The sequence below is a fragment of the Pleurodeles waltl genome, chromosome 12 (assembly GCF_031143425.1).
Source record: "Pleurodeles waltl isolate 20211129_DDA chromosome 12, aPleWal1.hap1.20221129, whole genome shotgun sequence".
Classification (NCBI taxonomy): domain Eukaryota; kingdom Metazoa; phylum Chordata; class Amphibia; order Caudata; family Salamandridae; genus Pleurodeles; species Pleurodeles waltl.
In genome coordinates this window covers 479,053,878-479,077,832 of record NC_090451.1, presented here as the reverse complement: position 1 = coordinate 479,077,832, position 23,955 = coordinate 479,053,878, and positions in this window count along the sequence as shown.

Sequence of the window (23,955 nt, the reverse complement as noted above, 5' to 3'; positions counted from 1 at the left end):
ATTTGACTGCCACCTCCCTATACCTCCATGCTCTCTTAGCCCCTGCAATTCTGGTCAGATTTTGAATGGGCTGGGACATGCCAGTGTCTTAACTTTTTTAGAGTTCTATAAAGTGGAAAAACTGTAGACTATCCAGTCTGTTTGGAGATAAAGGCTGCGGAGGATGATGGCAGGTGGAGTGTGGTAATATGGTGATAGTACAGTCTCACATATTCTGCACTTCACAAGTTCATTATAGGATCAGTGATAAGAATTATATAGTACTGAATCACAAGGTGGCAAATGAACACTCTAGGTTTGGAAGATTCCATGATCTTTATTTGAATGGTTGGGGAAGCACGTCTGTATTATTGTTGCCCACTGGCATAAATGTTTTTTTAAATCAAATAGGGGCTTGCCCTAGGTATATGGGACATGTACAGCTTTCAGTAATCTGCATAATGATCATTCAAAACTGAGTCACCACTGAGTATGTGCTTGAACATCTTTGGTGAGGAGATGCTAAATTTGTGAGCTGTCTCCCTTGGCCTGTCAATGTATACCCTGCCTGTGTACAGTGAGCAGCCAACTCCATTGTGATATTGTGACTGACAGTGCGAGCCTTCGGCCCTGCGAGTGCATTGCATTGATGCTTCTTTATTGGAGGGAGAGGCCGGGTGTCCTATGTCTGTAGTAAAGGTCCCATGCAACAGTCTTGTAGTAGTATGATCAAAGTCCCACAGGGCAAAGGACCTTGTGATAATATCTCTCTGCTTGTAAAGGTCTTGTGGTGGTAAGACACACATACGTGGTAAAAATGACAAATGCCAATGTATGGTAAAGTTCTTAGTGGAAGGATTAAATTCCATCTGGTAAAGACGAGCCTGATGGCGACGTGATAAATGTCTCTGTGGTAAAGTCACTGGGTAAAGATCCTTCCTTAGTTGCAATTGTGTGTTAAACGGGGCGGCCGAGTACTGTGTAATAGAAATGTCTTGTGTAAATCGATGCATGGTTCCTGTTCCATGTGGTAATATATGTTCGTTTGGAATGGCTAAAAGGTCCCATGTGCTATAGGGTCTGGGACGCACTTGGTAAAAGTGTGTTTTGACTGTTGTGAAGTGTTGTTACTGTCCATCAGACAGATTGGCACAATGACATCGAAGCACTACATGTAACATGCGCAATGCACCACGCCGGTAAAAGTGTGTTTCAAGTGTTTTGAAGCATGTCCATCAGAATCAGACTGGTGCCACCTCAAGGCCCTGGGACCCACTGTATATGTGCAGTGACAGTGCACCCATTGTTCCTCGAACAGGGACCGGCCTGCGCCCTCAAAGCTCTATGTTCTCTGCCCGGATCTGTAGCAGACACAGTGTAGCGCTGCGGAGGGCCGGGAGGTAAGGAGGGCTTTTTGGTATTGTTGTACGGTACCACTACCAGGTAGTCCCTCAGGAGTCAAAAACTCCTCACAAACCCATCTGGGCTCCACACATTCCCACCGCAGGGCCACCAGAGAGGGAAAGACTGAGGGAACTCAGTAAGAGAAGGAGCCTGCCATAGATAAAAAATGCCAGGAGAACAGAGAGGTGTAAAATATAAGGCACAGGAGCAGGGGGTGGGAGATGAAGAGGGAAGACCGTGGGTGCGGCCCTGGGGTGGGCTGTGTAGGGAAGGGCTCACTTGGGGAAGGCTCCCTTGCTGAAATTCAGATCGGGTTACATCTGGCTTTCAGCAGTGTCAGTTGAGGAAGTGGGTGGAGACACTGGAGGAAGTGGGTGGAGTTGGGGAAAGTGGGTGTGGCCTCCTAAAAAAATTAGAGCACCTGGACTTAATATTTTACACATTAAGCACTGCCCCATTCTCTTCAATCCACTCCTCCAAGTGATTCAAGATCTGGTTTGTGAACATTTTGGTTTTCTTGTAGAGGGGGACTATTTCAGCTCCGTCCCATGTATTGGGAAAAGGAGCACCTGCAGCCACTGCATTACAAACCTTATTTAAATAAGGTGTCCACACAACAATATTTGACATATAGAGGTCACCTGATATTTTGTCAAGGCTGGGGGCTTTGCCACACTTAAGGGAGGATATTGCTGCCTTGGTCTCAGCTAGGGAAAACTTATTTGGGGATACACTCTCTTCCCTACTAACACTCCACTCCATGGGATCTGGCTCATCTCTCCCTGAGAAGAGCGAACTAAAATGTTTGACCCATTTGTCAGGAAAAATTGATGCTCCTTGCAGAGGCTGGGATTCACCACTTTCATTTGAAACCAGTTTCCAAAACTTGTTTCTTGCAGCCTCTAAATGGGCTGGCCAACGCTTCTCTTCCCAACTTCTCCACACCTTGGTTAACTCCAACCTATAGTTTTCCCTCGATTGTTTATTTGGGTATTTAATCCCCCTTCTGAGATCCCTCAGTAGCCTATTCTTAGCTTCTCTGCATGATCTATTGTACCACCTATCATTGTGTATGATTCTAATTTTTCCTTCAGCCTCTTTACCGAATAATTCTTTCAGGCAGTCAGATAATTTCAGATGTTCGGCCAGTATCCTTCCCTCATCCTGTCCAGGTTGGAGCATGAGTTCGATTTGGTTTGTTAGTAGTCTATACATGGTTGCAATAGTACATAGGGAGGAATTGATTGTTTCTCACTTAACATTTTGTTTGTTATTTATTGTAGTGAGATGCTAGTCAAAATCCACAGAAACAGAGGCCCCAATTACAGGTAGAAAAGCCCTGGTAGTGAGTATCAAGGGAACATGATCACTTTCCTCGTGCTACACTACTGCCATGTCTTCTATATGTCCCCAGAAGCGTATATCTAGTGATAAGTTATAAATATGACTCCTACATACTCCTCGTCTAAATGTAGGAGAGGGATTTGCATCTGAGCAAGATCGCCCATTACATGCACAAAGACCGTGGCCAAGCTTAATATTAAGAATTTGGAGTGCTGCCCTGCTCAGTCTATGTCCTTTGCCTTTTGGTAATTGCGGGATACCCCTTAGACTGTCCTCTTCTTGATAGAGTTCCTGCGCCAATGGATAAGGCTCAAAAGTGGCATTGAAGTCCTCAGCAACCAGAATATAACGAACACTATTTCTACTAGCTAAAATGTTATCCAGAGGACTTAAGACTTCAGAGTAACACCTTTTACCCACACTCCTACTACAGTTTACCAGTAGTAGTGATTGTTCTCTGAGGGTGGACAGAAGTAAGCCCTGTAAATCAGCACAACCCATATCCAATTCTCTCCCTTGGCACTTAAAGGAGCAACTAATCCAAATAAGTAAACCCAATGAGGGTCTGCCGGAGGACACCTTGCTTGCTGGAACCCAATAGCTCTTGAATCCTGGTCTATGCTTTGGCTCCATGGCCCACGTGTCCTGAAATAGGCAGATCATATGCTCGTCTATTAAAAAAACATTCTGGGATACTTGGCTTCTAGCACTGCTATGTTCCAACTAATAATATTAGCTGGCTTCTCAGCCAATGCTTGTGATGGAATCTGCAGTAGACCCACTGGAATTAATGTTTCTATTGATTCTGCCTCTGGGCAAACATCTCCATACCTCCGAACATCTCTGTACCTAAGCGCATCAGGCACATCAATAGCTACCATCAACTCCCCACTTCCTGGAGGTCCCTGCTCAGCTCCATCTTTGAGTCAATCCACTTCAGACAATGTAGATGAGGTCCGCCTACACACATTCTGTTGGAGAGAGGGATCGACATTTTGGGCACAAGAACTGGGAGGGCCTCCTTGTAACTAAAAGACCTGTATTGGGATAAAAAGCTGAAAGTCTACACAGAAAAATCCCCCTAGGCAGGGGACCAACTTGACAGTAATTTAAAAAGATCTGATTAACTGTGACAGGTGAGTTAAAATTTACAACAATGCAATCTCCTTCATAGGGCTTTTACGACGAGGCCCCCCCAGCCCACCCTCCTCACCATTAGTATTGAATATACCATTGAGAATTAGAAATTGGCACTAACATGTAACCATTGGATGACCTTGTTTTTCAGTTCTGTATAAGTCTCTGAACTCTTTGGCTGTAACCTGGGTACATTAATAATCACTGACACATAATGGGGGGAGATGTAGAGCCCCAAGTAGAACCCCATGAGGTCTATCACTGCTTCTTGCCATCTTATGGGTATTTGCCACCTGACATTAAGTGGTGACTCTGTCGAGTTTGGTCATTGAATTGGTACCCATTTCTCACAAGTTATTGGTGGCTGCATCTCCAAAGTGCCAATCCTCTGAAACTTGGCCTGAGCATCCAGCCAGGTCCTTTCTCATGGGCAGTCCAGGAGAGGCACTTTTACCGGCATGATTGCGACATACTTCAAGATGCTCTGAGGTTTCCTCTTGGCACAGCAGAGCCCCATCTTTTATCCCAAACAATGGAGAGTTGCTCTGAGGTTGAGACTAAAGGGAGGAAATTTTGCACAATAAATCATTGGTTTTGAATAGTTGTGTAACCTCCTCCCCCCAATTTCTCTTCAATAGCTGTTAGGCGGTTCTCTATAGGATGCAGTCTTTTGGCTAACACCTCCACTATATGCTCTGTTACTAGGGCGACTAGATCAGCAGGCTCCTCCTGGAGCTTATCAGCCATTCCTCTTTCAATTCCAGAGCTGTGGGGACCCACAGTGCGTGCACATTTACTCTTTAAGGAATTGACATCTCACTTTCTTTTCCCTTTTACTGCTGGGATCTCTAAATCTGTCACACCACCCAAAGTGCCCAGGGAAACTGGTGGGAGCCCTGCCCTAGATAGATCAGTCAAGCAGGTGTCCGATATCTCCTGACAACCATCACGCTTAACTCACTGTTGGTTAACGTTTGGGGCTAATTGAGGTGTCTGCAGTAACTGGGGAGGCAGGGAAGTGGTGGTCAGGGAAGCTGCGATAAATAGACGCCATTCAGCAGATTTAGGGGGTTATTACAACTTTGGAGGAGGTGTTAATCCGTCCCAAATGTGACGGATATACCACCAGCCATGTTACGAGTTCCATAGGATATAATGTACTTGAAATACAGCTGGTGGTATATCCGTCACTTTACCGTCACTTTTGGGACGGATTAACACCTCCTCCAAAGTTGTAATAACCCCCTTAATCTCCTTTTCTTTGGCTCCAACTGCCCTTTGTAAAAAAACATATAAGGGGTCATTCCGCCGCCAGGGCCGGGGACTGTGGAAGCACCACCAACAGGCTGGCGGTGCTTCCTGGCCAATTCTGACCCCGGCGGTAAAGCCGCGGTCAGAACAGGGGAACCGGCGGTTTCCCGCCGGTTTTCCCCTGGCCAAAGGAATCCTCCATGGCGGCGCTGGATTCCAACCCCCTTCCCGCCAGCCTGTTCCTGGCGGTTTACACCGTCAGGAAGAGGCTGGCGGGAACGGATGTCGTGGGGCCCCTGGGGGCCCCTGCACTGCCCATGCCACTGGCATGGGCAGTGCAGGGGCCCCCTAACAGGGCCCCATAAAGATTTTCAGTGTCTGCTTGGCATACACTGAAAATCGCAACAGGTGCCACTGCACCCGTCGCACCGCAGCAAATCCGCCGGCTCCATTCGGAGCCGGCTTCATCTTTGCTGGGGCTTTCCCGCTGGGCTGTCGGGCTATCTTTTGCAGATCGCCCGCCGGCCCAGCGGGAAAGTCGGAATGTCCCCCACGGTCATCTGACCGCGGGGCGGTGTTTGGGCGGTTTCCGCCCGGCGGGCGGCGTCGGAATGACCCCCATAGTGTATTATGAGTCCTAGAACTGTCCTGGGAAGTCGCTACCTTACTTTTATCCATCTTTTTCCAGGTAGCAGGAATACTATAAAAAATACAATCAAAGATAGTCTCAGCTCTTGTGGATCCACTAGCTCTCGGCAATTGAAAAGGGCAATCTAAATGTCATGCGAAGTGCCACTTACTATAGGTTGTTATAGGTGAGTGGAATGTATGAACACATTCAAATAATGGCCCAACTTTGCTGCCCGGGCACACAGCAAGCAAAATTGGTCCTTCAAGTGTGCCTAATGGTCTGATGGCACGCACAACCGTGGCTCCTGGGGTGCTGGGGGCTCTAGATCTCCAGGACCCCCTCAGCTGCTCAAGCTGCTCAGTCTGCACCTGCTGGGGGAATGTGTGAGTACTAACGGGCCCAAAATTCCTCAGTGAATGGACATGATCTCAGTGTCCCCAACTACAGCCAAAGCAGCAGCCACTTCTCTGCTTAAGACAGCCTGTAGCACCTAATTCACATGGTTTTGAGGATTTTGTCAAGGCTCTTCCACAATCCCACCAGGGATTTCCTTCTAGTCTCTATTGGCGCCAAGTCAGCTGTCAAGTGTCAGGTGCATGGCTCTCCCCGGGCACCTCTCCTTCCCGTGCTGGGCTGGCGGCAACACGCCTTAGCCAACCCCCTTCATCCCAGAACCAGCACCCATTCACCTGCACAAAACCTCAGGACACAGAGGGGCCTCCAGGGCAGTAAGTGGACCCCTTCGAGCCACACACTTGCTCCCTGGCTCGTACAAGACCTTAGACAGACCTCCCCCCACGCTCGCCCACACATTTAATTTCTGCATATACAGGGCCTTGCTTTTATGTGTACTTCAATGCAGAAGGACAGGAATTGCCAAGCCTGACCCGGCCTCAAGGAATATTCCAGTCTGGAAAGAGTGACTGTGGCCCCCAGTGGCTTCTAAGAAGTATCCAGGGGGATGCTCAATGCCTGTCTGGCCTGCAGGTCACAAAGACACTGCCAGGGGTTGCAAGTGGAAAGCCAGGGTCCTGCAGAGGTATAGTCATAGAATGTTTGTTCATAAAGTAAAACAAGACCTATACAATCTAAAACTTTTGTAGGATTATCAGATTCTATACCAGTAGTATCAGCAAGGAACATTGACGAGTATTAAACAAATTACCACTATGCAAAAATCTATATGATAGAAACTTCTAGCCACTGATTCCGTAAGTTAGAAAATTCCCCAGGCGTCAGACTGGATCTGGAAATTTTTAAGATCAGTCATCTTGCATGCCGGTAGGTTGTGCAGTTTGGTTCCAAGTGGTGTTGTCTGCACCAGAAATTATGTGTGTGGTGCTGCATATATATATATATATATCACCAAGTCGATGAGAGTCCTCCCATCGTAAGCAGCTGCACCAAAGCTGATGCTCACAGCATTATTGCACCATAGTTAGGGCAACTGCACAATACGGGAATAATTAATCTGTTTATTTTCTCAACAATGCTTCACCCATAACAGGATGCTAACGTGTTTCTGCTAAACGCCTTCCATTGGACAATCCCCCACACCAAAATCTTCACTACATAAATGTACCCTCCACCATCTCTTTCCATATCCCCCCTACTCCAACCTATACATTGTAATACCTAATCTCCTAATCAAAAATGGTCCCCATCTTTAAATGTCAAAATGCTACCAAAGTATATTCGCTTAGTATGCCCTTGCGCACATTTCAATGTTATATGCCGATTTGCAGAATTAATCTCCACATACCAATAGGTAATTTTCTTCTTAAACAATATGCATATTGCATAATATATAATAAACATAATATCATTATGCAGAGTTCTATTCAATAAAATCTCAAAGGCACAACTTTTAAACAATATTCATCAAATAAATTATCATATCTATTTGTTTAGATCAATCCAAGAAATGGAACATATCCCAATCTCTCAGCACATCGCTTAACAGGTCGGAGGGGGAGAAAGTTATTAAAGAAAATTGTCTGCAGGAAGGCTATTTACGAAGTTCGTTGTAATCAATAAAACCTATAAAACGACGTGCTGTGCTAAGGAAGTGTTAATATTAATCAACATATCTCCTGAAATAAGCACATCACTACCTAGTAGAAAACACCCTATTTGCAGATGTTAGAAGTGACACATATCAAATTCATAATTATGTGCAAATTAACAATACCTTTAAATGTCTCACATAAAAGCGCTCTGTTGGCAGATGTTTAAAGTGATATGTGCTGGGCAAAAGCAGTATTTCTGTGTAAATTAGCAATATCTCTAAGTGGCACATATGGGAGTGCCCTACTGATAGATAAAGTGTCAAGTGCTTTGCAACATCAGTCAATATGTGCAAATCAGCAATATCTTAAGATGGCAATACTGAGTCGCAGTTGTCGTAACATACCCATACCACACAATGTATCCATTGTAATTATTTGAAACTCTACTATTAGGGCAATACAAACATAAGTTGCCCTGTGCCATTGACCATATCTCACATTTAGACTGTACAGTTAACGTGTCAATAATTGTAGAATGTAGGAATATGGCTAAGTTGAGGGGGGTAAAGACAAATGGCAACATATTAAAAAACACCATGTCCCAAGTGTGATTACATGAACACACAATAAAAAAAAACATTAAAACCTGTTGCTACTCTAGTGTTCTCTATACTATCTCTTACCTACACATTAAAGTACTCAGGTGGTCATTACAACCCTGGCGGATGGTGTTAAAGCAGCGGTAAGTCCGCCAACAGGCCGGCGGTAAAATTTTTGCAATTACGACCGTGGTGGAAACCGCCAACAAAGACATCCACTTTAACACTCCGTCCGCCACAGCGGTACAAACAAACACCACGGCGGTAACCGCCAACAGACAGGCAAGAGACAATGTACCGCCCACACTATTATGACAGGCCAATCGCCACCTTTTCCGGGGCAGATTCACCGCGGATAAAAACACGCCGGAAACAGCCATTTCGAAGGGAAAACGCTCACCTCTACACACTCCACGAGGAAGGAGGGCACCATGGAGCCGGAACTTCATATTCTCCCAGCGCTAGTCTTCCTGCTCTTCTACGAGGAGCATCAACGCCGGTGGCGAAGACCACGGTGAGTACTGCACCTACGACATAGGGAGGAAAAAACACAGGGACACACACACTCAACACCCCAACCCCCACCCGACCCTCACCCACTACAACACACACACACACCAATGCTTATCTATACATTATAGTAACACCCCCCAACCCCCCCGGAAGAATGCAAAGACAAAAGGAAATGAGTGTAACCATTGTAATATATCAAAATACAGTAAGCAAATATATACATATATATAAACACAATAAACAAAATATACACCACGATTAGTAGTGCAGGTTTTGCACCATTCATAGTCCGTGGACCACTGGGCCCAAAATGCATGGGCGAGGCCCACACAAGATACCCGAACATGACGGAGAGAACACTGCAGGGGCATCAGATAGAAATACAACAGGCACCTCAGGGGGAAGGGAAAGGGGGGCACCTCAGCCGGATGAGTGCACCACGCCAGATCCACGAGGGACCTCCATGCCCATTGGTGTATCCTGGGGAGTGCAAAGCCACAGTCTCACAAGTCTCTACAGTAGGTGGTTTGCCCACTGTACCATCCTGGGGAGTGCAAAGCCACAGTCTCACAAGTCTCTACAGTGGGTGGTTTGCCCACTGTTCCATCATGGGGAGTGCAAAGCCACAGTCTCACAAGTCTCTACAGTGGTTGGGTTGCCCACTGTACCATCCTGGGGAGTGCAAAGCCACAGTCTCACAAGTCTCTACAGTGGGTGGTTCGCCCACTGTTCCATCCTGGGGAGTGCAAAGCCACAGTCTCACAAGTCTCTACAGTGGGTGGGTTGCCCACTGTTCCATCCTGGGGAGTGCAAAGTCACAGTCTCACAAGTCTCTACAGTGGGTGGGTTGCCCACTGTTCCATCCTGGGGAGTGCAAAGCCACAGTCTCACAAGTCTCTACACTGGGTGGTTTGCCCACTGCACCATCCTGGGGAGTGCAAAACCACAGTCTCACAAGTGGATGCATGTCTCCACTGGTTCTGGAGGGGGCATGGTGCCCAGAGTGCTTCATCCTGTGAAGGACAGAGGTAGTGGATGGATGTCTCCACTGGTTCTGGAGGGGGACTGGTGCCCAAAGTGCTTCATCCTGTGCAGGACAGACGGAGTGGATGCATGTCTCCACTGGTTCTGGAGGGGGACTGGTGCCCAGAGTGCTTCATCCTGTGCAGGACAGACGGAGTGGATGCAGGTCTCCACTGGTTCTGGAGGGGGACTGGTGCCCAGAGTGCAGCACTCACCCCGTGATGGTCTTTGCCCTGTTCAGCGGTGCTTGCCATGGCGGTCTTTGCCCTGTTCAGCGGTCCTTGGTCTGTTCAGCGGTGCTTGAGTTGCCAGTGTCTGACCTGTTCAGCGGTCCTTGCCATGGCGGTCTTTGCCATGTTCAGCAGTCCTTGGCCTGTTCAGCAGTGCTTGAGTTGCCAGTGTCTGACCTGTTCAGCGGTCCTTGCCATGGCGGTCTTTGCCCTGTTCAGCGGTCCTTGGCCTGTTCAGCAGTGCTTGAGTTGCCAGTGTTGGACCTGTTCAGCGGTCCTTGCCATGGTGGTCTTTGCCCTGTTCAGCGATGCTTGCCAAGGCGGTCTGTGCCCTGTTCAGCGGTCCTTGGCCTGTTCAGTGGTGCTTGAGTTGCCAGTGTCTGACCTGTTCAGCGGTCCTTGCCATGACGGTCTTTGCCCTGTTCAGCGGTCCTTGGCCTGTTCAGCAGTACTTGAGTTGCCAGTTTCTGACCTGTTCCGCGGTCCTTGCCATGGCGGTCTGTCATTGCCCAGCTGGGCTGTGGCTGGCGGTCCTTCATGAGTCAGCTGGGCTATGGCTTGCGGGGCCCTCCTGGCCAGCTGGGCTGTGGCTTGCGGGGCCCTCCTGGGCAGTGACGATGGGGCTGGCGGTGGCCTCCTGGGCAGCGGGGATGATGGCGGTCTTCTCCGAAGTGCTGCTCCTCCCAGACTTTGGAGATTTCTTCTGCCCCTTCCCCACCTTGGGAGGAGTCACAGCTGAGTCCACACTCCCCCCGGGACCCCTGTGAGCGGCTTGGCTGGCTGGAGTCTTCCCCCTCTCCCGCCGGGCACTGTCCAACTTCTGGTGCTTCACAGGGGGGGGGGACTGGCTGTGCTGTGGCTCTGTGCCACACTGGCTGCCCTGGTGGCTGGTGCACTCCACATACCTGTAACAACAGGCAGTACTGGTCCCGGAGATTTTTTGGCTGAGGTGCTAGTACGGGACCTTTGAGTTGGACGGGGGGTGGTGGGAAATAGGTTAAGGGGGGACAGGAAAAGTTGTTTGGACACACTGGGACGGGTAGCTGGAGGGGGTTTGGGAGTGGAGGAAGAGGTGGTGGTTGTAGGAGGTGTCACTTTTGTGGATTTGGGTGCAGGTGCATGGGCTGGAGGCTGTCGTGAGGTGGATGGCTGTTGGGTGGGTGTGTGCCTGCGTTTGTGTATCTTCGGAGGGGGCGTCACAGACACACTGGGAGAGAACACAGGGGACGTGTAAATGGTAGTGGGGGTGGTGAGTGCATGTGAGCGGGGTGTGGTGGTGGGTGTGCTGTGCAGCACGTAGTGGCTGTAGTGGTAGTACATGCAGGTGTGAGTGTAGACGAGACTGGGAGGGAGGAGGGAGACGAGGAGGATGGGGACACAGTGGAGGCAGTGGATGTTGGTGTGTCTGTATGTGTGTGATGCTTGCGTGAGTGCCTGTGGGATGTGTGGTGCTTATGTTTGCCTGAGCTTCCCTTGTGTGGTGAGGTGTGTGTATGCTGGTCTGATGGTGTGCTTGGGATAGGCAAAGGTACAGGTGATTGGGTCTGGGTGGAGGAAGTTGGAGGGGTGAGGCTAGACACAGGGACAATGGCTGCCATCAATGCTGAGGCCAGATGCTAACGCTCACAAGAACATGGAGACCACAAAAAGGGGGGGGACGACAGAAGAAAGACAGGTTGAGTGCATGGCTGACCGCTACCTTTGGCGGACAATACAGACACAGAAGCCCCCTGCACTACGTCGCGCTGTTGGGCTCTACAGTGCAATTCCTGGGAAATGGCCTACAAGGCTATGGACGACATCTGCACACATAGATGACACAGGGGCATGACTAGCTGTACTTGGCACTCTACAGAGGTGGGGTGGGGGGCCACAGGGCCATGCCTTATGAATGGGCTTAGCCTACGGAACTCGCCCTGGCCTAGGGGAACCCACAGCCCTCCTCCCCCACCCAGACACTTTCACTGCGCGCAAAGTCCGCTGAATGATAGTCTACTCACCCCCTTGTGTCTGCTGTGATGCCCTCAAGCGCCCATCCAACTGCGGGTAGGCCACCGCCAGGATCCCGAACATCAGGGGGGTCATGGTTCGACGGGCACCCCTCCCACGTTGGGAGGCCATCCCCAGCTGAGCCTCCGCCGTCTTCTTGCTCCAGCGGCGAATGTCCTCCCATCTTTTCCGGCAGTGGGTGCTCCGTCTGTGGTGGACCCTCAGGGTCCGGACGTCCTTGGCGATGGCACGCCAAATATCCTTCTTCTGGTGGGTGCTAACCTACATGAAATGTACAGGGGAAGAAGAGAAGTCATTACCAAGTGCACCGTCAAAGTGAGTGGCCCCCATCCCTACCCTTGCCATGTGGCACATGCATTCACAGTCTTTCATGCACGTAGAACTGTGCCCCCTTCCTTCTTACAACCAACCCTCTCCACACAGGCATAGCCCATACAACATGCTCCCTGTGTACTTACCTGTTGGTCTGGAGGACCGTAGAGTAGCGTGTACTGGGGGAGGACCCCGTCGACGAGCTTCTCCAACTCCTCTGTAGTGAAGGCAGGGGCCCTTTCCCCAGACGCACAAGCCATTGTCTCTTCCAGACCGAGGTCACAGCAGCACTTGCAGTGTAGGTCCTCTCCTGTCGAAGATCAGGTATCGAGTGATTCAACAGTTAGAAAATGGCGGTCACATCTGTGGCGGTCACGTCCGCGGCGGTGCGTACCATCACCGCAGGCGTACATCGTCATTGGCTCCTGGGACCCATAGGGTCCAATGTTAACCAATGCAGCTTTGCGCCGCGGTCTTCGACCGCCTACCGCGACGGTGTACAACGCCAGCACAGTTACCTCACATCCTATTGTCCCACTTTACAGGTCAGGCAGCCGCCATTTCAGGGGCCCACATGGCCTAATTACCAACTGTGTCACACATACCTAGGCCTAGTCTCACAACACACATACAGGCCACATTTTGTGTATGAATGGTGTTCTGTGTAGACTGTGGGTACATACCTCTCAGTTGTTTGACTCTGTGGTCGCTGTTGTCCTTCATAGGCACCGTCTGCTGGGACATGTGAGGAGATGGCGGCATCCTCCGGTGTACTGACCGCTGGTGGACCTGTCGACAATGGAGGAAAGAAGTTTGATCATCACCTACAGGTTTGACCGTGCCACAATCCAGGAACTGTGTACACAGTTGGAGCCTGACCTGATGTCAGCAATCCGCCATCCCACAGGAATCCCCCCTCAAGTGCAGGTGCTATCAGTGTTCCATTTCCTTGCAAGTGGGTCTTTCCAAACAACTGTGGCCATGGCATCAGGGATGTCCCAGCCTATGTTTTCCAACGTGTTGTCCAGTGTGTTTTCTGCCCTGCTGAAACACATGCGGAGCTACATCGTTTTCCCTCAGGTGGAGGACTTGCCTACAGTGAAAGGTGACTTCTATGCCATGGGACATATCCCCAACATCATAGGTGCCATTGATGGGACCCATGTAGCTTTGGTCCCCCCACACAGGAGTGAACAGGTGTACAGGAACCGGAAGAGTTATCATTCTTGAATGTACAGATGGTATGTTTGGCAGACCAGTACATCTCCCAGGTAAATGCTATGTTCCCTGGCTCTGTGCATGACGCCTACATCCTGTGGAATAGCAGCATCCCTTATGTGATGGGTCAACTCCAGAGGCACCGGGTGTGGCTATTAGGGGACTCTGGTTACCCCAACCTGTCATGGCTACTGACCCCAGTGAGGAATCCCAGGACCAGGGCAGAGGAACGCTCCAATGAGGCCCATGGGGGGACTAGGAGGGTGATCGAGCGGACCTTCGGCCTCCTGAAGGCCAGGTTCAGGTGCCTCCATATAACAGGTGGATACCTATCCTACTCACCAAAGAAAGTGTGCCAGATCATCGTGGCCTGCTGTATGCTTCACAACTTGGCTTTGCGGCGACAGGTGCCTTTTCTGCAGGAGGATGGTCCAGATGGCGGTGTTGTGGCAGCTGTGGAGCCTGTGGACAGTGATGAGGAGGAAGCAGAGGAAGAAGACATTGACAACAGGGACTCAGTCATCCAGCAATATTTCCAGTGACACACAGGTGAGAATACATTCCTGCCTACTACAAATACTTTTACACTTCTACCTCTATCCTGTCTGTCGATTTTACCCAGTGTATGGCCACTGAGTTGTCATTTTCCCTTACGGTTTCACAGGTGTGGTTTCCAACGTGTGTCATCTGCTTAGATTCCTCATGGACTAGAGCTATCTGACATTGGTATGTTGACATTACTATTTCCTGGAACTTTTGTCACTGTAGTTGCAAATACACTATTTCTAAATCACAGACAGACTCCAGATCTTTTGGTGCTTTAGGTGTGTTTATTTACATAAAAAATATTGGTGGGGGGAGTTAAATGGTGAGGGGTGATGGCGGAGGGGTGTCCATGGCAGAGTCCAGTCTATTAGTCTCACAGGTGCATTGCCCATATGGGCATAGGAAGTGGAGCTGGGGCAGTTCCAATATAGACAGGGTACAAAGTGGGACAGTGGTTTGACAATCAGGGTGGTCTCATTTCTTGGCGGGGGTCTTGGCATCGTGCTCTGTCTTGTTCCTGGATCTCAGGGACCGCTTGCGGGGTGGTTATCCATCTGCAGGGGGTGGGATGCTGGTGTGGTGGTCCTGTGGCGGTGCCTCAGGTCCACTAGCGCCGGCGGAGGTGATGGGCAGTTCATCGTCCATGCTAGTGTCAGGGGACCCTTGGAGTGCCTCAGTGTCCCTCCTGGTGTTCAATATTTCCTTCAGCACCCCTACGATGGTGCCCAGGGCGGAGCTGATGGTTCTGAGTTCCTCCCTGCACCCCAAATACTATTCCTCCTGCATGCGCTGGGTCTCCTGAAACTTGGCCAGGACCGTTGCCATCGTCTCTTGGCAGTGGTGGTATGCTCCCATGATGGAGGAGAGGGCCTCGTGGAGAGTGGGTTCCCTTGGCCTGTCAGCCCCCTGTCACACAGCAGCCCTCCCAGTTCCCCTGTGTTACTGTGCCTCCGTCCCCTGGACCGTGTGCCCACTACCACTTCCCCCAGGTCCCTGTTGTTGTTGGGGTGGTGGGTTATCCTGGTTTCCCTGTAGTGGTGGACACACAGCTGATTGACGTGTCCTGGGGACGGAGGTATAGGCCCGCTGGGTGGGTGCTGTGCTGAAGTTACCAGAGGGTGGAAGGTCTGTGGTGGGCTGTGCCTGTGTGAGGGGAACCGACTGTCCCGAGGCCCACGATGGTCCGGGTTGGTCATCTGGATCCTGTTGGACAGAGCTGCTGTCATCACTGTGGACCTCTTCTGTGGGTGGGGTGGAGATGTCTGGACCCTCCTGTCTGGTGACGTTGGGTAGTGGTCCTGCAGGGGTGGAAAAGCATGATTATTGCATCTGTGTGTGTCATGGTGTTCAATGGGTGGGTGACCGTGTACCCCAGTGCTAGCATTCCTGTGTGGGAGCTTGTGTGATAATGGTTTAGGGGGGTGTATGGGTATGTGCAGTGTGCATGCTTTAGTGATGGGTGTCCATGCGTTGGTGTTGCATGCAGGGCTTGGTGTTGGGATGTGTGGTTTGTGGTATTAGTACATTTGTGAGGAGTTGGAGTTAACAGGGGAGGGGGCGAGGGTGGGGGTCTGTGATAGCATGCAGGTAGGGTGGGGGATATGGTAGTTAAAGGTTTGACTTACCAGAGTCCATTCCTCCACCGACTCCTGCGAGGCCCTCAGGATGCAGAATCGCCAAGACCTGCTCCTCCCATGTTGTTAGTTGTGGGGGAGGAGGTGGGGGTTCGCCGCCAGTCCGCTGTACCGCCAGGTGGTGTCTTGAGACAACGGAACGCACCTTCCCCCGTAGGTCGTTCCACCTCTTCCTGATGTCGTTCCGATTTATTGGGTGTTGTCCCACTGCGTTGACCCAGTCGACTATTCTTCGCCATAGCTCCATCTTCCTTGCAATTGAGGTGTGCTGCACCTGTGCTCCAAATAGCTGTGGCTCTACCCGGACGATTTCCTCCACCATGACCCTGAGCTCCTCCTCCGAGAACCTGGGGTGTCTTTGCCGTGCCATGGGGTGGTGTAGGTGATGTGTGGGGTGGTGTGTGTGGTGATAAGTGTGGTGATATGTAGTGGTGTGTGGTGTTTTGTGCGTGGAAGTTGTGTGGGTGATGGAATTGAGTGCCTGTGGATGGTAGTTTGTGGATGCTGGTGTCTCTCTGTGGCTTTCTCTCTTTGATTTTTGGTCGTAGGGTTTTGTGGATGATGTGGGTGTGTGTTTTATATTGTATTGGGTGTGTGGGAGTGGTGTGTGTATATGTATCAGGTGTGTGTATTTGGAATTGTCCAATGTGGCTGTGTTTTGTAAAAGTGTGTGTATTTTGAGCGCGGCAGTGTGTACCGCCAATGGAATACCGCAGTTGAAAGACCGCTGCGTGGATTCATGTGTCGTGATAGTGTGGGCGTATTTCTGTTGGCGTGACGGTGGAGGTTTTGTTTTCGCCAGTTTATCACTGACCTTTGGTGTGGCGGACTTGTGTGGGTGTCTGATTTTTGTCGGATTTCGAGATGTGGGTCATAATAGCTGTGGCGGAATTCCACGGCCGCGGCGGTGTGTTGGCGGTCTTCTGCACGGCGGTAAGCGGCTTTTACCGCCAATGTTGTAATGACCGCCTCAGTCTTATAGCAGCAAATTAAGTCACCCTTCCTTTACATAAGAATAATGCCATGATATAAATTCCTCATTACCATAAATTAAATGCTTTAGGGTCTCCACACCAAATATATATAATTAAGCAGCAGAGCAAGAAAATAAGGAAAAGAAAAAGGAGAAAAAGCTTGTCACCATCTAACACTTGAATGCTCAAATGATAAAGTAGTATTCAGTAAATCAGGAGGCTCCAACATAAAGAACTCATAATAGCAGTTGCAGCCTAATCCAGTACTCTGGACGTCACATGACATACACTTCTGCATCAAGATTATGGCCCAATGGTCGCTCCATTACCAAAGAGAGAATCATCTTGGGGTCTGCTTTTCTCAGTTGCCATACTCGATCCCCCTCCTAGTGTCCATCTTGACATGTTTGATACCATAAAATTCCAAACTCTTCCAATCACCCTCATGGACATCCCAAAAATGTTTGACCAAAGGATATAACCAGTCCTGATTTTTATTAGCTCTGAGGTGTTGCAAGAATTGCACCTTGACTTTGTGAATAGTGCACCCAACGTATTTTCGCGAAATCCACATTGGAGAACATATACCACAAAATCAGTTTTAGATGTGATCCTTTCTTTGATCATACACCATCTCCCCTCAAATTCTTCAGAGCAGTTGTCTTGCACGTCAGTAGGTGGTGCAGTTTGGTTCCATGTGGCATTGTCTGCACCATAAGTGTAATGTGGGATGAAAGAGGGAAAAAGAGAGAGAGAGGTTGTCATTACAATGGTCTTTCCATGCAGTGACTTCAAAGAGTAAGAATAGGAAGATATTTGGGACGAATGTTATAGTTTCGTTTGGATGCAGAGTGGAACAGAGTCACTTCTGGGCTTATTGTCAAGGTATTGTGTTATGACTGAGTAGGCTGAAGATTCAAATCCTAGTATCGCTTGGCAGTGTACTTGTGACCCGTACACGCAGTGTAGATTTTCACCACTCGATACGGCTTATATTGATATATAGATCCATACTTCATTGTTTAAAGTTTTGGTATGTTATAGTTGAGTAGCGTGACCAACTAATACAGAGAGACGAATTGTGTTGATGATCGTTGTATGTGACATCTAAACACTAAACATATATAGGATTTGACATTATATCTGCCCTGAGGAAGTCGTTGGGTTATTCTCCAAGATGAAACACGTGTTGGCTAAGGCAGAGGTACAGTGGAAATGTAACATCTGTACACATGGAAGTTGTGATGTATTTGAATATCCTACATCTACATACATCAAAGAATAAGATGTTGATTTGAAAACAATAAACTACAGACTGGTGAACCACACTGAAGAACCAAGACGCCTCTCTTTTCCTGAATGAACTTTTTATTGATAATATATTCTTGGACCGTACTGGTGCATGTTCCAGGTGATCAAAAAATGTACATATAGAGATTTGATGTTGATTTTGTGAGACGTATACAGTTATAGCGAGTGCCTCATATGCTACTGTTTTGTCTGATTAACATGTTTTTTCAGGTTTATAGATAAGGGTGTTTCACTTATGAGTGCACCGCTTTACTGATATTCAAGTAACCATACACATGCCGACTGGGTCTTTGAGCACCATCTCTCTATTGTCTAACACCCTCCCTTTTTTTGTATTGCATGGCAGTGTGTTGTTTATTTACTGGTGTTTTGACTGTTAAACCTTCCTAGTGATGGAACATTCACATTTCTTTCCAATCAGATGCATTGGTTTGACTGTCATAGGTATGTCTGGAAGCATCACAGTAAGGAGTCCCCTATGGCCTAAAGGTTAAGGTCACAGACCCTCACACTGACAGTTGAGGGTTTTACTCCAGGAGTGCCTGTGGTCATTTTCCTTTTTTAACTTCAAAAGTTTAATGTTCATTCTAAAAGGTGATCTCACTCTTTTTAATTGACAAATACAAGTTTTGTCTCGAAATATCTTATTCTTAGCATATCATCCATCAAAGCCTAAAATTCTCTCTATTTCTATCTCTCTCCCTCTCACTCTCTCTCTCTCAGTTTCTTCCTCCCACTCACTCACCCAATCATATCCTAACACACCCACTCACAAACCCACCCAAACACTCACGCACTCACTCACAGACCCACTCAGACACTCATGCACCCACTCACAGCTGCACTCAGACCCTCACGTACCCATTGACAGACCCCCTCAGACTCTCACCCACCCACTCACAGACCCAGTGAAACCCTCATGCACCCACTCACAGACTCACACAGACACTGACGCACCACTCACAGACCCACTAAGACACTGACACACCCACTCTCACATCAAGGCAGAAACTCTCACAGCCAATCTCACACTCAGATACACCCTGTCACACCTATTCTCACACCAGGAGAGACAGGCTGCAGCCTACACCCGCTGGGCATGGCCAAAGGCCATGCGCAGTGTGGGATTGGGTGGTTAAGGGGGCTGGCTGCAGGGTTGGGACACAGACCAGGTCAGGCAGCCAAATATCACTGCATACGGCCAAAACCCATGTGCAGCATGGGTTTTGGTGGTTAAAGGGGACAGTCGCAAGGGCCTGGCTGCAGACGATGCCCTGTGGCCAACTCCTGCTGTGCAAGGTCAAAGGCCCTGTGCAGCGTTGGGTTGGGTTGTTATATGGGGTTGGGAGCAGGGCCCGGCCACATGTCAGGCTATGCGGCCAACCGCCATCGCACACAGCCTTTGGCCATGTGCGTTGGTGGTTGGATTAACGTATAGTAATGAAGATTACTTGACGTTAAAAACATAGAAATTCACAGAAAAAAAACCAAAGGGCACCGGACTTTATAGTTAGGATATAGAATTTAAAAAAACATAGAAATTCACTCAAAAAAACAAAGGTTACAGGGACGTTATAGTTAGGCTCACATGTTAAACGTGCAAAACAATAGAAATTCACCTGTTATAGTGAGAGTTATCTCAAGTAACTATAACTCGTGCCCTAAGGTAACTATAACTCGTGCCCTCGCCATGCACTGGTAAGTACCCCACAAATTACAGCACTCATGACATCTGTGATAAAATCATTGATAATGTCACTGTAACATCTGCAGTAAAATTATTCATCATATAACTGTGCAATGTGGGGAGAGAGTTTTAGTTACCTTCGGGCATGAGTTATAGTTGCTTGTGATAATTCTATCTATAGATAAGACAAGCCCCAGTGGATGGGTTCCCCAGGGCCACAACAGGCTTTGGAAGGGTGGCTGTGAGTGTAATATGAGGGATACGTAGCAATGTATGGTAAGGGCACAACTTATAGTTACCTTAGGGCACAAGTTATAGTTTCTTGAGACAAGTATATCTATAACTGCTGAATTTCTATGGTTGTCTGCGTGTAAAATCTGAACTTAACTATAAAGTCCCTGTAACTGTTTTTAATTTTGAGGGTTTTTGAATCCTATTTCCTAACTATAACCTCCTGCAACCTTTGCTTTTGTTTCAGTGAATATGTATGTATATATATTGCACAGGTATTACCTGGGGTAATATGAGATCCAAATTATCTCATTTCTGAATTTCAGATGTTGTGCACCTATTGGAGATTCAAGGACTGGCATAGGAGGCTAGTAATATTCCACCCACAGATAGTACAGCAGGAGTACCATTGGAGCATGTTCCTGATGAGGGTGTCATCACGGTTTTATCTGGGGGATCCCAAATGGAACCAGAAGAAAGTGTGAGACTGCTATTTTGATTAGAAGCCTCACAAATTAATACCCTCTGGCAAATGGGATTTAGCACCAATGAAACAGAAGGGAATGGATGCAAACCTAAGTCAAAGTATTGTCTTTGGTTGCCTTCAGGCAACAAAATAGATATTTTCTATGGTGAGTTGGCCGTGGAGAATTTAAATGACCTGAGGAAGAAATGGAAGTATGGTAATTAAAGGAGCAACTTTTTACCAAGAGATTGGAAGGACGTCATGGAACTCAGAAGCAATCCGTTGCTTATTATAAAGCCCTCAGATATGAAGGGGGTAATATTGTGTTGGTGGATAAGAGCATGTATCTACTGGAGGCGAGAAAGCAGCGTGACATCACACGTTTTGCTTGTTTATCCAAGAACTCCATGGTTGATATTGAGAAGGAATATCACTCCAAATTGCAAGTGTGGCATGAGCAGGAGTTGTTGGATTGAGACGTATCAATATTTATGAGTAGAAAAAGCAAAAGTTGCCACAATATACTTTTTTCCCAAAAACCACAAAAGTATCAAAACACTACGGGAAAAACCCATTGAAAGCTCCATTGGATCACTCCTAGAGAATACTTCAAGATATTTGGACTTGTTCTTAGAGCAATATGTGACAAGTTTATCATCTTACTTGCAAGATTCTGGTGACTTCTTAAGGAAACTGAATAGGGCTCCTTGAAAGTAAGATTACATTATGGTGACACTGGACGTGGTGACCCTCTATGATTCTATTAATCATGGAGATTGTCTAAGGCCCTTTCTTAGAGACGGGCCCATTGAGCACTTGGAACATTCCCATATGTTGATTAGTATGCTTGAATTCTGCCTTGCCCATAATGTATTCATTTTTTATAAGACGTATTAGCATCAGCTACAGGGCACAGCGATGAGCACCTCCTTCGCTTCCACCTATGCAAATTTGTTCATGAGGTGCCCTGAGCTGAGAGAAATGATAATTGCATAGATAAAGTGGCATTATGGTCATGTTTTATAGACAATCTCTTCATTTTGTGGGAGGCGGTGAATTGGAATTAAAGGCATTTATAGAGGATTTTAATTTTAATTAGTATAACATCAGGTTCACTCATATGTATAGTAAGACTCATTGTGAGTTCCTGGAAATTGAGTTGATGTTTTGGATGGCAAGCTGGTTAGTAAAGTACATAGGAAGCCAACAGCAACCAATCCAAGCATATACTCTAATAGTGGTCAACCAGGAGAGTTAAAGTGGAGCATTCCCTATAGTCAAATGATAAGAATGAAAAGGTTCGGTTCCATTGATGAAAAATGTGACAAGGAATTTGGGAGAAAGGTGAAGCGATTTATTGAATAAGGCTTTCCTGTGGGTGTGTTAGAAAGTGCAAAAGAGAGAATCATCACCAAAGATAAACAGAAATTACTGTACCCACAGAAAAAGGATAATGTGACAAAGTATGAGGGAATTAAAAGATTATTTTTGGAGTATAATATAGCCCAATCCAGTGTGAGGAGAATCTTGGGCAAGAATTGGCATGCCTTGCGCAGGGACGAGACTTGAAAAAAATTGTGAATACTGGTGCCTGAATGACCTCCAAGAGAACCAGCTCATTATGTGATGTATTGACTCATAGCTTTTTTGACTCCAAAAAAGAAATGGGAAAATCTAATTGGTTAATGAGCAACACCAAGGGGTTCATTAAGTGTGATACTTGTAAAGCCTGTAGGTATAGTTTAAAATGTAAAGGATATTGGACCTTTGAAGGTCAGACTATCAAAATACGAGACAGAATAACTTGCAATATAGATCATGTTGTTTGTGTACAAAATGTGGGTACAACAAGTTATATGTGGGTAGCACTATTAAGAAAGTCAGAATTCTGAAGCATATTGGAGCTATCAGGAATGCTGATAGGAGTTATCCCTGGGCTGGTCACTTTGAACAACATCATTCCCCATCCCTAATGAGTTTCCAGTGGGATCAAACATGTGAAACCGCACCCTCGAGGGAAGGATCTGGAAAAGGAGTTGAGGAGGGAGGAATCCCGATTAATCACAACACTGGGAACAGAGGTTGCTTGGGGACACAACACTGATGCTGAATTAAATGTCCATCTGTAGGGTTGTTCAGCCTCTTTGGTAATTGTCCTATGGTTCTATCAGTGACCACTTTGATTGGGATCCTGTACTCATACTTTGAGAGTGGCCCTAGGTCCACTTTTTGTAACCCACGGTTAGGATGTTCTGTCTCCACATGTTTAGTGAGGAATAGTATGAGACTATGCACTTTAATTTTATGAGCAATTGATTTTTCGGGGGTATGTTCCCACTAGTGAATCATCCCCCTCCATTTAGGAAGTATTATACAAATCTCCTATAGCTCAAAAGATCTTTATTTGAAAAGATTTTTGGTTGATGGTTTATTGACTGCCACTTCAAGGAAGTACTAATGCTTTATCCTATTCCTTCATGGTTGGTTGTATCATAACCAACTATGATCTGATGGTTTTAAATACAATAGCTTGAAGAACCATGAGGATGGGGGATTCCAGATAGTTGAAAAGGAATTTTATGTTTGTATGTTGTGAGTATCCTTTATAATGTTAGGTTGATTTGCACCCTGAGGAAGTACTTGCACTTTATGTGATCTGGACTAATGGGGTGTGATGACCAGTGTGTATAACATCTTGGGGAGCTACATGTCTTGACAGTCATCTTCTGTTGCACGGGGATTTGAAGTTGCTTACCAGCAACCGTTCTTTAGTGCATTATGCTGTTTTGCACTTTAAGAAAGCATTAGCACTTTATATGTGAAGAAGCACTTTAAGGAAGCATTAGCACGTTATATGTGATTAAGACCACTAGCAATTGTTTTTTAGTGCATTACGCTGAGTTGCATTTCAGAGCATTAGCACTTTATATGTTTCTTTAAGGATGACTAGCAACTGTCTTTCAGTGTACCATGATGATTTGCACTTTATGAAAGTAGCAGTACCCTATATGCATCTCAAGTATTAACAGCAGCACTGGCATTCTGGATTAGTGGGTCACCTTGTGAGTCTCTGGAACAGGAGTTATGACAAACGGACAACAGGCAGTAGATTTAGTAGTACATGCCTTTCTGACGTTGTCTCTTGTTAATTGAAACTTTAGGAAAGTGGGTCCCATGCATTGCGAAAGAATAGGAATTTATCTCTAGATTTAGGTAAAACATATTAGTGTGGCTTCCTTATGGGCAATTGTATAGAGGCCATCATGTGTATTCTACATTGAGGACTCTTGTCTGATCATAAATGGGGAAATAATAGCTAAAGTAAACAGGATAATGTACTGGATGACTCATGATGTATTAACATAGGAAGTACACGCGCTTGAAAAGATTCCTTGGCGTTTAGCCATATGTCACATTGTATGAGAAAATGAGTTGGACAGGTCATA